The sequence below is a fragment of the Mustela putorius genome, unplaced genomic scaffold (genome assembly GCF_011764305.1).
Source record: "Mustela putorius furo isolate JIRA1106 unplaced genomic scaffold, ASM1176430v1.1 tig00000196_pilon_pilon_pilon, whole genome shotgun sequence".
Taxonomy (NCBI): Eukaryota; Metazoa; Chordata; class Mammalia; order Carnivora; family Mustelidae; genus Mustela; species Mustela putorius.
Genome location: NW_025421310.1, coordinates 8,604,037 through 8,619,135, shown reverse-complemented (window position 1 = coordinate 8,619,135; position 15,099 = coordinate 8,604,037).

Here is a 15,099-nt window from a genome sequence, read left to right as displayed (position 1 = left end):
TTTGAGGTAGAATGGGAGGAAGGGTGGGAGACTTAAAAGTTTTTAATAATCAAATTTTTAAAAATGAAGTTAGATGGGGCACCTGGGTGGCTCAGTGGGTTAAAGCCTCTGCCTTCAGCTTGGGTCACGGTCCCAGGGTTCCGGGATTGAGCCCTGCATCAGGCACTCTGCTCAGTAGGGAATCTGCTTCTCCCCCTGCCCTCTCTCTGCCTGTCTCTCTGTCTACTTGTGATCTTTGTCTGTCAAATAAATAAATAAAATCTTTTTTAAAAATTAAGTTAGAATAACTCAACACTGAACGTTTACTTTTGAAGTGTCTCACTCCTTGGTTGGGAAAGACCATTTTTCCTGGTGCTAATACCTTTGCTGCTGCACAGGTAGGATTCTTTATACAATATGTTATGGGAAGTGTGAAATACTGTTTAGATAAATTGTGATATTTTTGTGGTAGTTTCATGAAAATTGATGTGTAGAAGTTTTATCAGACAATAAATAATGATTTAATGATTTTACTAAGAAAGAAATTTTTCAAAGGCTAGAAAAATCTAAATTTGAGAATACATCAACAAGCCTTATGGTTTATGGTTCTTTTTCAACTGTCTTAGAAATTCACTTTAATTTTATTATAAAATTTTTCCTTACCACTTTTCCCTCGACACCTTTTAAACTAATTTATATATTTTTATTTACATTTCATCCCTTTAGTAAAAAAAAATTGGAGGCTGTATGACAAAAGGGTTGTTTTGAAACTTGTACAACATAAAAATGAGAGGTTCAAAGGAAGTGCTTTATGAGTGTACAGAAAGAGGGTCCTTCATATCTTTAGTTCAGTAATAACTGCAGTGATGCAAGATGAACTGACAGACATCTTGAAATGTGAAGGCAGGAGACCTAAGTGCTTCCAGTTACACCGGAATTTTGGTTTAAAATGTGCTCATTTCACCTCAAAATATGTAAAATCACGGGGCACCTGGGTGGCTCAGTGGATTAAAGCCTCTGCCTTCGGCTCGGGTCATGATCCTGGGGTCCTGGGATCGAGCCCCCCATTGGGCTCCCTGCTCATTGGGGAGCCTGCTTCCTCCTCCTCTCTCTCTCTCTCTCTCTGCCTGCCTCTCTGCCTACTCGTGATCTCTGTCTATCAAAAAAAAAAAAAGTCATCCAATTCTAAAAATGTATTCTTCTATGAGGATTTATATCCTTAAAATATATATATATATATATATATATATATATATATATATATATATATGTAAAATCTCTTCTTTTCCTGCCATTATAACTGCTATCCTCATCACTTGTACTGCAGTGGAGTTTGGGCCCTATATCTCCAAGGTCTTGAGGCCAGAGACAATCTGTCAGAATGTTTTCCTGAATTCAATGTAAATATATTAGACATTTGTTCATTTTATTTATATATAATTCACATGCCATAAAGTTGATACCTTAACAGTGTACAACTAAGTGGCTTTTTGTGAATTCACAATTTTGTAAAACCTATCACTACTAACTCCAGAGCAATTTCAAAACACAAAACATCACAAAAAAGCATTTAAATACATAAAACAGTTAATTATAAAAATAAAGGAACTTTTGATAACACGATTATAGTACAGGACTTTAACACCCCATTTACATCATGGTTCTTACCTTTCCCTTATTGATGTGGTGTATCACATTGATTTGCAAATCTTGAACCACCCTTGCAATCCAGGAGTAAATCCTGCTTGATCATGGTGTATGATTCTTTGAATTTGGTTTGTTAGAATTTATTCAGATTTTTTTGCATCTGTGTTCACCAGGGATATTGGCCTGTAGTTCTCTTTTTTTAGTGGTGTCTTTATCTGGTTTTGGTATCATGATAATACTGGCCTTATAAATCGAATTTGGAAGTTTTCTTTGTTTCTTTTTTCTTTCTTTCTTTTTTTTTTTTTTTTTTTGGAAAAGTTTGAGAAGAGTAGGTATTAACTCTACTTTAAATGTCTGGTAAAATTCATCTGTGAAGCCATCTGGCCTGGACTTGAATTTGTTGGGAGTTTTATGATTACTGATTAAGTTTCTTTTCTGGTTATCAGTCTGTTCACTTTTTATTTATTACTTTCTCCAGTTGTGGAAGTTTATGTTCTAGGAATTGATCCATTTCTTCTAAGTTGTTCAATTTGTTGGCATATAGTATTTAATAACATTCATGTACAATTGTATTTCTATGGTGTTGGTTGTTATTTCTCCCTCTCATTTGTCATTTTATTTGAGTCCTTTCCCTTCTTGGTAAGTCTGGCTAGAGGTTTATCAATTTTTTTGAGGTTTATCAATTTTATTGTTTTTTTTTTTCAAAGAACCAGCTCCTGGTCTTATTGATCTGTTTTGTTTTAGTTTCTACATCATTTATTTCTGTCCTAATCTTTACTATTTCCTTTCTTCTGATGGTTTTAGGTTTTATTTTTCTTTTTCTAGCTCCTTTAGGTATAGTATTAGGTTGTTTATTTCAGATTTTTCTTGCTTCTTGAGGTACTCCTGTATTTCTGTATTTCTATAAACTGTATTTCTGGGGAACCTGGGTGGCTCAGTCATTAAGCATCTGCTTCGGCTCAGGTCATGATCCCAGATTCCTGGGATCAAGCCCCACATCAGACTCCCTGATTAGTGGGAGGCCTGCTTCTCCCTCTCCCACTCCCCCTGCTTGTGTTCCCTCTCCCACTGTTTCTCTCTGTCAAATAAATAAATAAAATATTTTAAACTGTATTTCTATAAACTCTCCACTTAGAACCACTTTTGCTGTATCCCATAGATTTGGGGCCATTGTGTTTTCATTTTCATTTATTTCCATATACTTAAAAAATTTTTAATTTTATTTCCTGGTTGATCCATTCATTGTTTAGTAACATGTTGTTTAACGTCTGTATATTTGTCATCTTCCCACATTTTTTCTTATGGTTGACTTTTTTTCATAGCATTGTGTTCAGAAAATACACATGGTATGAATTTGATCTTAAATTTGTTGAGGCTGTTTTATGGGCCAATATATGACGTATTCTGGAGAATGTTCTGTGTGCATGTGAAAAGAATGTGTATTTGCCATTTTAGGATGGAATGTTCTGAATACATCTGTTAAGTCCATCTGTTCCAGTGGGTCATTCAAAGCCACTGTTTTCATGTTGGCTTTCTGTTTAGGTTATCTGTCCACTGATGTAAGCAGGGTGTTAAAGTCCCATACTATAATTGTATTATCAATTAGTTCCTTTATTTTTGTAATTAACTGTTTTATGTATTTAAATGCTCCTATGGAAAAAAATGCTCTGGTGTTGGGTGCACAAATATTTATAATTGCTTTATCTTCTTGTTGGCTTGTCCTCTTTATTATTATTATTTTTTAAGATTTTATTTATTTATTTGACAGAGATCACAAGTAGGCAGAGAGGCAAGCAGAGAGAGAGGGGGAAGCAGGCTCCCTGCTGAGCAGAGAGCCCAATGCAGGGCTGGATCCCAGGACCCTGAGATCATGACCTGAGCCAAAGGCAGAGGCCTTAACCCACTGAGCCACCCAGGTGCCCCAAGACTGGCTTTTTGAACAGCTAAACGTAATTGACAGAATCTGAGCTTCACTGGGAAAAAAAAAGAAGACTCAATCACATGAAAGAGGAAACATTACAACAGATAACATAGAAATACAAAAGATCATAAGAAAGTCTAAACAGTCCAACGCATTGGAGAACCTAAAAAATACCTAGAAATATACGATCCACAAAGCCTAAATCACAAATAAAATCTTAACAGACTAATGACAAGGAAGGACATGGAATCAGTTATCAAAATCTCCCAACCAAAAAATAAGCCATTGGGCTGGAGGGGGCAGGGATCAGGGTTTGGTTTTCTCACTACCCCTCTAATACTCCAGGAGTTTTTCATGTGCTTGAGCAAAGGAAACTTTTCTTACATAGTTGCACACAAAGATTTCATTTCTGATTTTCCCTAGACTGTGCTCCAATCTGCTTGTTTCAGTCCATTGCAAAAGGGGAAAACTTTTCTGATGGTTAGATCTGTCACCAAATATTGTGATCTATTCACTATGTTGAAGATCACTTGGTTTTTACCTGTAGCCAATTTCTCTTTATTCCCGTATGATACTACTGATTATACTCACAAGCCTATGGGTGTTAACCTATGAAATTACATTGCTACAACTAGGTGTTCGCCTATTTTGAGTCCATCTTTCCCCAGTTGTAACCATACAGGCTGAACTAAACATCATTTTTGTCAGTTGTATGACCCCTGGTCCCCCCATATTCTTTTCCTTATGTAAATATGATCTGTTTCCCTGTACCCAAGGAAAATGAATATGGGCTAACTCCCTTCTCAAGGTTTTTAGAAAAGACCCCTTTAGGATGAAATGATTTTTCACAAAATGTCATATTATCATACAAAATGCATTCATCATTGTGCACCACATCCTATTTTGTACAATAATTTTAAAGCTGTGTACTTACTTCTTGTCAAAATTTTGCAAAAATGGTATAATAAAGATGCAGGGACTTTCAATGCCATAAACAGGCATATGTTTTTGAGTTCCTAGGCAAATTCACTGTCACTGTTATTAATCCACACTTTTAATATTCCTTTTTACAAATATAACATGTACTCATTTTTTTGAACTCTATTCATTTTAGGGCCTTCTAATAGGTAATGAGAATATTGACATTTATCTGAGTATGGAATCCTGGAAAACAGTATGGTTAAGAAATTCCTTAATGCTTTCTCTTCCAGGAAACAGCTTACAGCAAAAAATACCCCTTCTTATATTACTTGGTAGGACTTACAGTCTATAGTTTACTTGGAACAAAGCCAGGCACAAGTCCTTTAAAGTACCCCACCCTTTTGTAAATAATTAGGTGAACTGATTACCCCTACTGATCAGCCAGAATTCAATACCTGTAACGTGACTTAATCAAATATTAAGTTCTCTCCTTCTTCCAAGGTTCCAGAACCTGAACACTGGCTCATCTTAAGACTTTAATTAGGAAAAACACTTCCTGCTAACAGACCCTCAAAAAAGAGGGCTGACCTCAGGGTAAAATATTTTCTGATCAGGATACCTGCGTGGCTCAGTTGGTTGAGTGTCTGACTTGTGATTGTGGTTTAGGTCATGATCTCATGCGTCCTGGGATCAAACTCCTACAGCAATGCCTCAGGCCCTGCTTCAGGCTCTGCACTCAGTAGGGAGTCTGCTTAGGATTCTCTCTCCCTCTCCTTCTGTACCTCTCCCCACTCTCTCTCTAAAATAAATAAAAATCTTTAAAAAAAATTTCCTGATTAACTATACGTCATGCTATCTGCTTATATACTACCACATCTCTTCTTCTTGCTAGTCTTATTTACTCCTTTTTAGAAAACCTTTTTCTCCTGTCAGACATTGAGATTTTTGTATGTCTTATGATCAGAGAAATTTCTCTATTGCAAGAATGTTTTGTATATATCTCTCTCCTTACCTAAGTCTAGATTTTTAAATTTTGATAGTGATAAATACATGTTCCATGTGTGCTTAAAAAGTGTATACTCTGTTTTTGTGATGCAGAGTTTAATTTTTAATTCACCTAGGTTTGTGTTTTTCTAAAATTTGAAATCTAATGATTTTGAAATCTTTAATAATTTGCATCCTTTTTATAATGTTATAAGAGGGAGACACATATCAAAGTCTTCCTGTGATTGAGGAAATACTTTTTTTTCACCTGTGAATGTGTTCATTTTGCTGACTTATAAATTTTATAAGCAACAGAATTCCCCATAAACAAAATAGGTGCATGGCTTTCACCTATAATTGGCTTCTCCACAACTGTTTGATGGAAGTTCTACAACTTCCACAATCTGATGGAACTTTGCTTGTGAACATGGGAGTCCATGCTGAAACCAACATGTATTGTTGACAATATTGCATAGTACAGCATAATCTATATAATCTACCTTCTGCTAGATCTCCAAATGTATCCCCAAAACTATTTTTTAATGTGTAGGAAACAAATTCATGGGATGATTTGATAATATGATTGGATTCTTTCTTCAGCTATATCTGGATGACTTACATTTAAAACCAAAGATGTACATTATGAACATAATCAAGTTAAGAAATCTGTCAAAATGGATCCTTACTGTCACAACCTGAAAGAATTCTTCCTAGTGTCAAAACCAACACTTGCAAAGGTAGGAAATTTTTGAGCCATCCTTTATTGATAACAAAATATCACAGTTATTGGGGGAAAAACTGCAAAAGTAATGAACTTGCAAAGTCTTTCAGATGAATTTTCACTAGTCAGACATTCATAGTGGGGAGATCTTAAAATTATACTGAATGGGCACCATATTTAAGCAAGTGTAAAACATTAGTAAACATCAATAAATAGCTACCTCAGAGAAATCTTAAAATGCAATATACATGGCAACATTTTCACCCAAAATTTAATCTTTGTGGGATCATCACAATGTTAATTTTGGAGTGAAAAACTTAGAGTTTCTAATATTAGTCAAATTTTAGTAAATGCTAAGGAATTCAAACGTAATAAACATCAAGACTCTAAGCATTACTTTAAAGCTTATGAAATGTCATATAATGTACATGTCAGTGAAACCTTACAAATTTTATATTAAAAGTCTTTTTATACAAAATGAAACAGAAAAGGAGCAAAGTGCTAAAATATAAAATAATTTTTTAATGAAAACACATTAGTTACTTTGGATAAAAGTAAAGTGAACTTGACAGAAGCCATCCAGATGGTCAAGAGATACATGAAAAGATGTTCATCACCACTTACTATCAGAGAAATGGAAATCAAAAGTACAATGAGATATCGCCTCACACCTGTAAGAATGTCTAAAATCAACACAAGAAACAATGAGTGTTAGCAAAGACTTGGAGAAAAAGGACTATTTCACTTAGCATTATACCATCTAGCTCCATTCATGTTGTTGCAAATGGCAAGATGTCACTCTTTTATGGTTGAATAATCTGAACCAGTTTGCATTCCCACAGACGGTACAGGAGGGTTCCTTTTTCTCCACACCCTTGCCAGACGTTATTTCTTGTTCTCAGTTTCTGAGGAAAGCAACTTTCACCCTTAAAATGTAACCATGTTAACTTTCAACACACATGTCCCGCACAACTCCAACTTTACCTCACTGCTCAAACATGAACTTAAATTGGCAGGAAGTAGTCCCATCCCACTGGACACAAAATAAGTAGGAAAGGTTAAAAATTAAAAAAAAAAAAAAAAAAGGCACAAGGACGCCAGATCCTGTCCAGCCGCTGAGCAGTCCCGGTCTCTCTCCGGAAATCCTAGCTAGAGCAAACCTCAGGACTCGCCAAGTGCCGGAAGTTCTCCGCCCAGTTTCCGCCTGGCCCCGCCCTTCCGACATCTTGGTTCCACCGGCCATTTCAGTTTCGCTCCCATTACCGGAAGCACTCCTCTATAGCTCCACCCCATCCTGTCCCCCGGGTTTAGGGCCGAGGTCTGGCGGGGCTTGAGTTCCCCCACTTGCCGGAAGCGCAAAATCCAGGATTCGCCCCAGCCCCGCCCACACACTATGCGCTTCAGAGCCTGGCCACTGTTCGCACACCTCCCATTACCGGAAGCAGTACCCTCAGGCCCTGCCCGGTCCCGCGGCTCCACCGGCGCGCACGCGCAGTTTTTCACCGACCCGGAAGCGGCTGTTAGGGAGCGAAAATCAAATGGGCCTCTGAGGGCTTTTAACGTGCTCCTATCTGCGTCAGAACCTCAGTCCCCAGGCCTTCACCCCTGAGGTCTGGGGTCTCCACGCACATTCGAGCCCCTTCACCCGCGTCTCCCACCGCGGTAAGAAGCGTGTCGCGGAGACACACAGAATCCTTCGGGCGGCACTGCCAGCCCGGGAGTCCCGGGGCCTTTCGTTCCCATCGAGTCGGTCCCTGCCTGTGGTCTCTGGCCCTCGGGCCTTCAGACGTCGCCTGCTGCGCTGTCTCCGTGCTTCACGCTCGGGCACCGCTCGCATCCGCGCCGTGGGAGTCCAAGGAGATGGGCGTGTGCGCCTCGCGCCGCAGCCTGGCCCGGCTCGGCCCACAGAGTCTCTGGCCCTGGTATCGCGCAGACCGCGTCGACCTCCTGAGACGCCCCCGTGCAGCCCCGCTTGCAGTGAGGGGACTGAGACCTCTTCGGTGCGGGCTTTCAGGAGCGGGGAGTGACGGAGTAGGTCCCCTCCCCCACGCGAGGATGGGGGGCCTTGTGCATGCCGTGACTGCGGCCGAGGAGGGAGATGGGGGGAGCCGGAGAAAGAGAATGGCGGAGGAAAGTTGAGTGAGAGGGTCTGTAAGAGACGGTGAGATGAGGAGGATGCGGGAGGGACTTGTAACGAGGCCCTAAGAGCGGAAGGGCAAGTCGCCAGCGGAGAAAAGAAACGAGCGAAATGTGGAGGAAAGGGAGGCGCTCCAGAAAAAGAGGAGCCGAATAGCAGGGCCCTCGGTTAACAGAAGTGGAGTAACAAGGGCGACGCACTTCACGCAGACAGTGGGAAGGAGAGGAAAGTTTTGGGTAGACGATGCTGGGACAGAGAGGCGGTAGGGATGACCGCCCAGAGAGAAACAGCAGTGCGAGAGCTTAGCCAGAGGGTGTGACAGGAAAGAGGGAACGGAACTGGGGAGCAGAGAGGACATGGGTCGGGGGAGAGAGAGGCCGAAATCTATGGAGATGGGAACAGTGCGAAAGCTTGGGCTGAAAGAGTAAGGGAAGGTGAAATAGGTTTCAAGAGTTCCCTGGAAGGTGTAGGTGTAGTGAAAGAGAGAAAAGGGGAGAAAACCGGGCGGAGCCAGGGGAATCACAGGAAAGGAGAAACAGTGGAGAGAATCAGGAAAGAGAAAGACTCGAACACATTAATAGACAGGAATCCTTGGGAGGGAGAAGGAAGGGCAACCGAGATCTGGATGAGTGGTGGTTAATGGGACATGGGGCTCCATAATGTATTTAACTTTAAATTTGCCTGTTTGAATCGAACGGTTGAGAAAGAGAATATCAACTGTTTATAAGGCTCGTGCATTTAATAATTATTAGCATCATAAGATAGCTTGCGTTTGCAACCCTTGATCAGCCAGAGAGAGGGGAGAGACCTGTGTCAGTCAGTCATGGATCACCCTCTTATCTTGGGATCGCATGGGGAGAGGGATTGGAACTAGAAATTCCCGAATCAATCCTTTCATGATTTTTTTTAAAGCAATATTAAAAGTGTTTCTTTTTCTTTGAAATGGATTTGCTTTTTCTTTCTACGTCTCTTACGTTTAATTCATTTTGTAAGTCAGATTGAGGTAAATGTTAGCGTATTGGACATCAACTATTCTGTAAATCATCATTAACTTCTGCAATAATGGTGACATCTTAAACCAGCTCTTATGATTCTTTCTAAATGTTAGGTAGTTGTATTATGTTAAAAGCTTTGACCCAAAGGTTTCCTGGGTTGCTTAATCAGTTAAGCTTTTAACACTTGATATCAACACAGGTCATGATCTCAGGGTTGTGAGATCCAGCCCCAGCTAGGGCTCTGTGCTGGGGTTGGAGTCAGCTTGGGAGTCTCTCTCCCCCTCTCAATCAATCAGTCAATGAAAGCTTTGGGGCGCCTGGGTGGCTCAGTGGGTTAAAGCCTCTGACTTCCGCTCAGGTTATGATCCCAGGGTCTTGGGATCAAGTCCCAAGTCAGGCTCTCTGCTCAGCGAGGAGCCTGCTTCCTCCTCTCTCTGCCTGCCTCTCTGCCTCCTTGTGATCTCTCTCTCTCTCTCTGTCAAATAAATAAATAAATAATCTTTTTTTTTTTTTTTTTAAGGAAAGAAAGCTTTGACTCCAGAAGATACTAGATTTTTTAAAAATTACAACCTGTTTTTTTTTTTTTTCTTAATACATTGTGTGTACTTGAGAACCTCTGCATTCATTCTACTCATTTTCATATATTGGAACATTATTTGGTAGTTAGTAAATAACTTTGGACTATTTCAATGCGTGTCTGGTAAGGGTGCCCATGATCTTAATAGTCAGAAACTAGTTAAGTAAGTTAGTCTGACATTCCCTGGTGTCTCTTCTTCCTTGATGTGATTTGTTTAATTAGTGAGGTGCCAGCTCCAAAGTAGATGTTCCCTTTAGGTCCCTCAGGTCCTTTGTATGAACATATAGAAGGTGGGGCTGGATTGACTCTGAACTTTGTTCCGGTAGAACTGATCTATTTGTGGTGAGGTAATATGCTCAGAGCTTACCTCCACAGATGACTCTCTTTCAAAGTATTCAGTACCAAATCTCTGTGTTTATCATTTTATGTGTTTAAAATATTTTCTCATTGATGGAGTACTTGGGTGGCTCTGACAAGTGGGCATCAGGGTTCAGCTCAGGTCATGATCCTGGGATCCTGGTCTAGCCGCAAATATTGGGCTCCCTGCTTAGCAGGGAGTCTGTTTCTCTCTCTCTCTCTCTCTTCCCCTCCTTGCTTGTTCTCTCTCTCAAATAAATAAATTCAATCTTTAAAAAATAATAAAATATTTCCCCATTGATTAAAACCACGAAAGAAGTTTCTTTTGCTCAGGCATGTTTTGGATGATCTTGGAATTTTTCTTTTTTTAATGTCACATATTTTTTTTCTTATGGAGTGCCCTTTATTTATATTTATTTACTTACTTAACTTACTTATTTAAGTGAGCTCCACACCCAGTCTGGGGCTTGATCTCTCAAGCCAAGATCAAGTCCCATGCTGTACCTACTGAGACAGCCAGACACTCTGATCCTTGAATTTTTAAAATGGAGTTGATATGATCAGGATAAAGAAAAGTGCCCCATGTTTCATTAGGGTGCCCTTTCACAATCCAGTTACATGTAATTAATTCTCACTGAACTCAGAGGTTCTCAAGGTAACTTGTGATAAGACTTCCTTCCTAGGCCTCAGTAAACACAGCTGAAGCATGGAGATGAAGGACAAGAGCAGGAAATCGGAATGACCATGATCCCTAAAGTGATTGAAATTTTGCACCTGTGTCCGTGTGGCATTTTTCTGCAGGAGGTTTTTACCCATTGTAATTAGAAGATTAAGTTGGTCCTAGCCCAACAATAGTGAACATTACTGTGAGGAAAGAGGCAAGGCCTAGGCTCAGCCAGAGAATAAATTTACAGAGAGTAAATCTGAAGTCCTGTCATGTCAGTCACTGGCATTAAATTCTCCACTGGCTTTCCATCACCTTCATGAAAAAAATCCAGACTCCTGGATATGATAGTGGAAAGCAAGACAAAAAAAGAAAAATAGGTAAATGGTAAAAAGTAGGCAAAAGACCACAATAGACATTTCTTTGGAGAAGATACACAGATGGATGGCCACTAAGCTCATGCAGACGTGCTCAGTGATCCTAATCATTAGGGAACTGCACATCAGAACCACAGAGTGATACTACTGCATACCCACTTGTGTGACTCTACTCAAAAAAAAAAAAAGTGTAGGCTCCGAAAAAAACTGAAAGACCCCTCTCCCCTTGCTAAAGGCTTGTTTAAGTAACCTGATGTCCCCACAGCACCCCCTCTCCCCTTGCTGAGGCTTGATTGTCCCCATAGCCGGATGGCAACACATACCAGGATGTCTATTGTCTATGGTCAACCGGCCTGTCAAAAAGGGAAGACAAATGAGGAATAGAATGTACCTGGGACTTTCCAGAGTGCTGAGGCAAGGCCCGCCAGAACGGCTGTGTCCTTGCCTTAAACCCAACGCCTGACTATGCTTGATTTAAATTAGCCAATCAGATCCCTGTAACCATGCATCTGCTTCTGTAAGCTTGCTTCCCGCCACCCCAACCCTGCCCTATATAATCTGCTCCCCAACCTAGCCCGGCGCGCTCAGTCCACAAAGGCTGATGCGTCTGCAGGCGCCTGTGTAACCAATAAACCTCTTGCAACTTGCATCCAGTGGAGGCTTGGTGTCTGCTTCTTGGGTGCGGATCGAGGGTCTTTCAGAACAAGCCCTGGAAAGAAGGTGGTGAAACTGAAAGTATTGTGCACTGCCCCAAGGACTGAAAACAGTGCATCCCCTATAAAAAAAAAAAAAAAAAAAAAAAAAAAAAAAAAAAAAAAAAAAAAAAAAAAAGTTAGTGATTTCTTTATAAAAGTAAATATAAAATTATCAGATAATCCACAGATCCACTGGTGGGTACATACCCAGAGAAATTATAAACAGGAAAGCGATCAGGTATTTTTACATTTCCTGAGTCTGGTTAATTTACTTTATCTGTCTTTATCTGTCTGATCAGCAGCATGTTAAACTGGACACTCCTTTAAACATGTATTTTCATGGCTTTCAGGACATCTTGCTGTTGACAAATCTTATCTCTCATCTGTGTTTCAATTTTCTTCTCTCAACTCTATTCACTTTTCAGCTGATTCACTTCCTCTCCAATTCTTCCTCAGCTTCCTGCTCTCTGATTGGACGAGCACCCCACAAGACAGTCATGGACCTCTTCTCTATACCCAGGAACTTTCCATGTCACCATGTCTCGTGGCTTTAAATACCCAGGGGTGGGACGCCTGGGTGGCTCAGTTGGTCAAGCAAGCTGCCTTTGGCTCAGGTCATGAGAGGATCAATGACCTGATCCCCTCAGGTCAAGGGGATCAAATCCTTCTTTGGGCTCCTACTTCAGCAGGGAGCCTGCTTCTCCCTCTGTGTGCTCTGCCTGGCACTCCCCCTGCTTGTGCACTCTCTCTGACAGATGAATGAATAAAATCTTAAACAAACAAACAAACCAGCAGTCTCCCAGATTCATACTCCATCTCAGACTTCTGCCCTAAATGTAGATTTTTTTCACTGCCTGTCTCCTTGACATCTCTGCTGAGACGTCTCCACCATACAGTGTCCAAACATGACCTCCTGAACTCCCCCAAATTGTGTTCCCTGCAGTCCTCCACCTCCCAGTTAAGAGCAGTGCCAACTCCCTGGATCTTAGGTGACCATATTGTTTTCAAAATACATAGCATATTATGCTTTTCGTGTGTGTTTTCTCTTAAAGAGTGAAAGGAAGAAAAAAAAAAGCAAAAACCAAAGACTGTATGGGTGAGAGACTACATGGTTTCCAAAATTCACTTGAGATGAAGGAGAACAGTGTCTGAAGACGATGGCCAAACGTTCCTGATCTGCTTCTGTGACCTGATCCCCTGCTTGTCCCCTCCTTCCTCACTGGGATTGAGGCCCACAGATGTCCTGCTGTTTTGAGGGCCAGGGTCAGGACTGCCTCAGGGCTTTCCAAGGGTGGTCCCTCTGTCTAGAATTCTCTGACTCTTCAAATGCTGGGGTGGACTTCCTTCCCCAGGTGTTTGTTGCCATATCACCTTCTCTTGGGGCCATCTATGAAACTACCGTGTCCCATTCCAGCCTCCCCCCACCTGCACTCTGGCCTGTTAGGCCTCTCTGCATGGATCTCGGCTACTTCCTCTTCCACTGTCTGGTTACCGGGGATGGTCCCAGAAGAGAGCAGAGCCACAGGTGGGTGGGCTGCTGGGCTGGTCTCTTCTGAGTCGTGTTCCACCCTGACTGCCCATGGGATTGCTGAGGCATTTTGTGGATTCCTCAAGGTCCCAGTCCCCAGGGATTTCTTGTGTAATGGGGCTCAGCCTCAGTGGTGTTGAAAGGGCCCCAGGTGATTCTGATCTATATCCAGTATTGAGCCCCAGGCCAGCTCCTCCATTGATAAGGACTGGAAGCAGCCCCTAATCTGGAGAGAGGTGAGGGGGCTGTTCTCTGCATAGGGTGTTATCAGGGCAGGTCTGTGACTTGAAGGGAGGCTCAGTGCAGCCCGGATCCCCTCTGCTGCAGCTCCTGTGTGCGCTTCACCAGGAGGGGAGCAAGTTCTGCAGGAAGAGGTCAGAACACTCATGTACTGGTCTCCATGTAACAGCTTACTGTCCCCGAATCCGCACTGTGGCCGTGGGCAGCAGAGGGCTGTGTCCCACATGGGGGGATCTTCCCGTGTGGGGGGGTGTGGCACAGGCAGGTGAATGTTGACTCAGTTCTAAACAGCATACATTTGATGCTCAGGATTGACATCTCAAGACCCATCTTGCCTGGGAGAGAAGCCCAGAAGAGGGAGAAGAAGAAAGCCCAGGAGTCAGGAATGACTCTTTCTCAGGTAAAGTCCTGTCTCGGTTCCTTGTTCTGTGCTCTGTGTCCTCACCTCCATGTGGCCAAGCTCGTCACACTTGGAAGGGTCCCTCATGCCAGGTTGGCTCATGCTCAGCCCAGGGCCTTCCCTCAGTCCCTCTGTCTGCTTGCAGATTCCAGCTCAGACACTTCGTGTATGTATTTAATGAAGATCAAAGTTAAATGTTATTTCAGAAAAAAATTTCTTGCAGGGCTGTTTTTGTAAGCAGGCTAAATAGCATTGACGATTTTATTTACATTTAATACAATTTATTTACATTTATTATACCTGAGATACTAAAATGCACATGAGTAAAAGCCGAGAGATAATGAAGATTTATTCTAAAAACATATATAGAGACTTCAACTTTGATTTCAGTTACTTTCAGTGTGTGTGTTTTCATGTGCACACATTTATGGGCAGGAGTCTGTAGTGTGTAAAAAAGTTGTCATGTCATAAATACCTTTTATTTTAACTTTGAAAGTATGTTTAAAATATTTTTCATGGCCTAAAATTTTTTCTACACCACTACACGAATAAGCTACAAGGAGTAAGAGCACTAACTGTATGTTTATGCATGTGTGTGTGCATGTTTCTATAGTAATCATTTATCCAGGCTTATGTTTCAGCCTTGAACTTGTTTCAGGTTTTCTCCATTAGCAAACCCTCTGTCAACAGATTTTTACTCTTGTATCCATTACTTTACTGTCTGGTTGTTACGGGGTCTATCCTAAAGTCTGACCATTTGGTTGAGGTGGAGGCTATGCTGAGTATTACCTGTCTGACCAGAGGCACATTCCTTAGAGTGTAACAGAGTTGGGTCTTGTGTAAGAGGGAAACAAATACTAACTTAATGGGATACTATGTTTTTAAACACGTTAACACTTGTAAAGCATGAGGGTAATACTAACCATATGGGGAGTGTACAAAACTTTTAGTCGGTT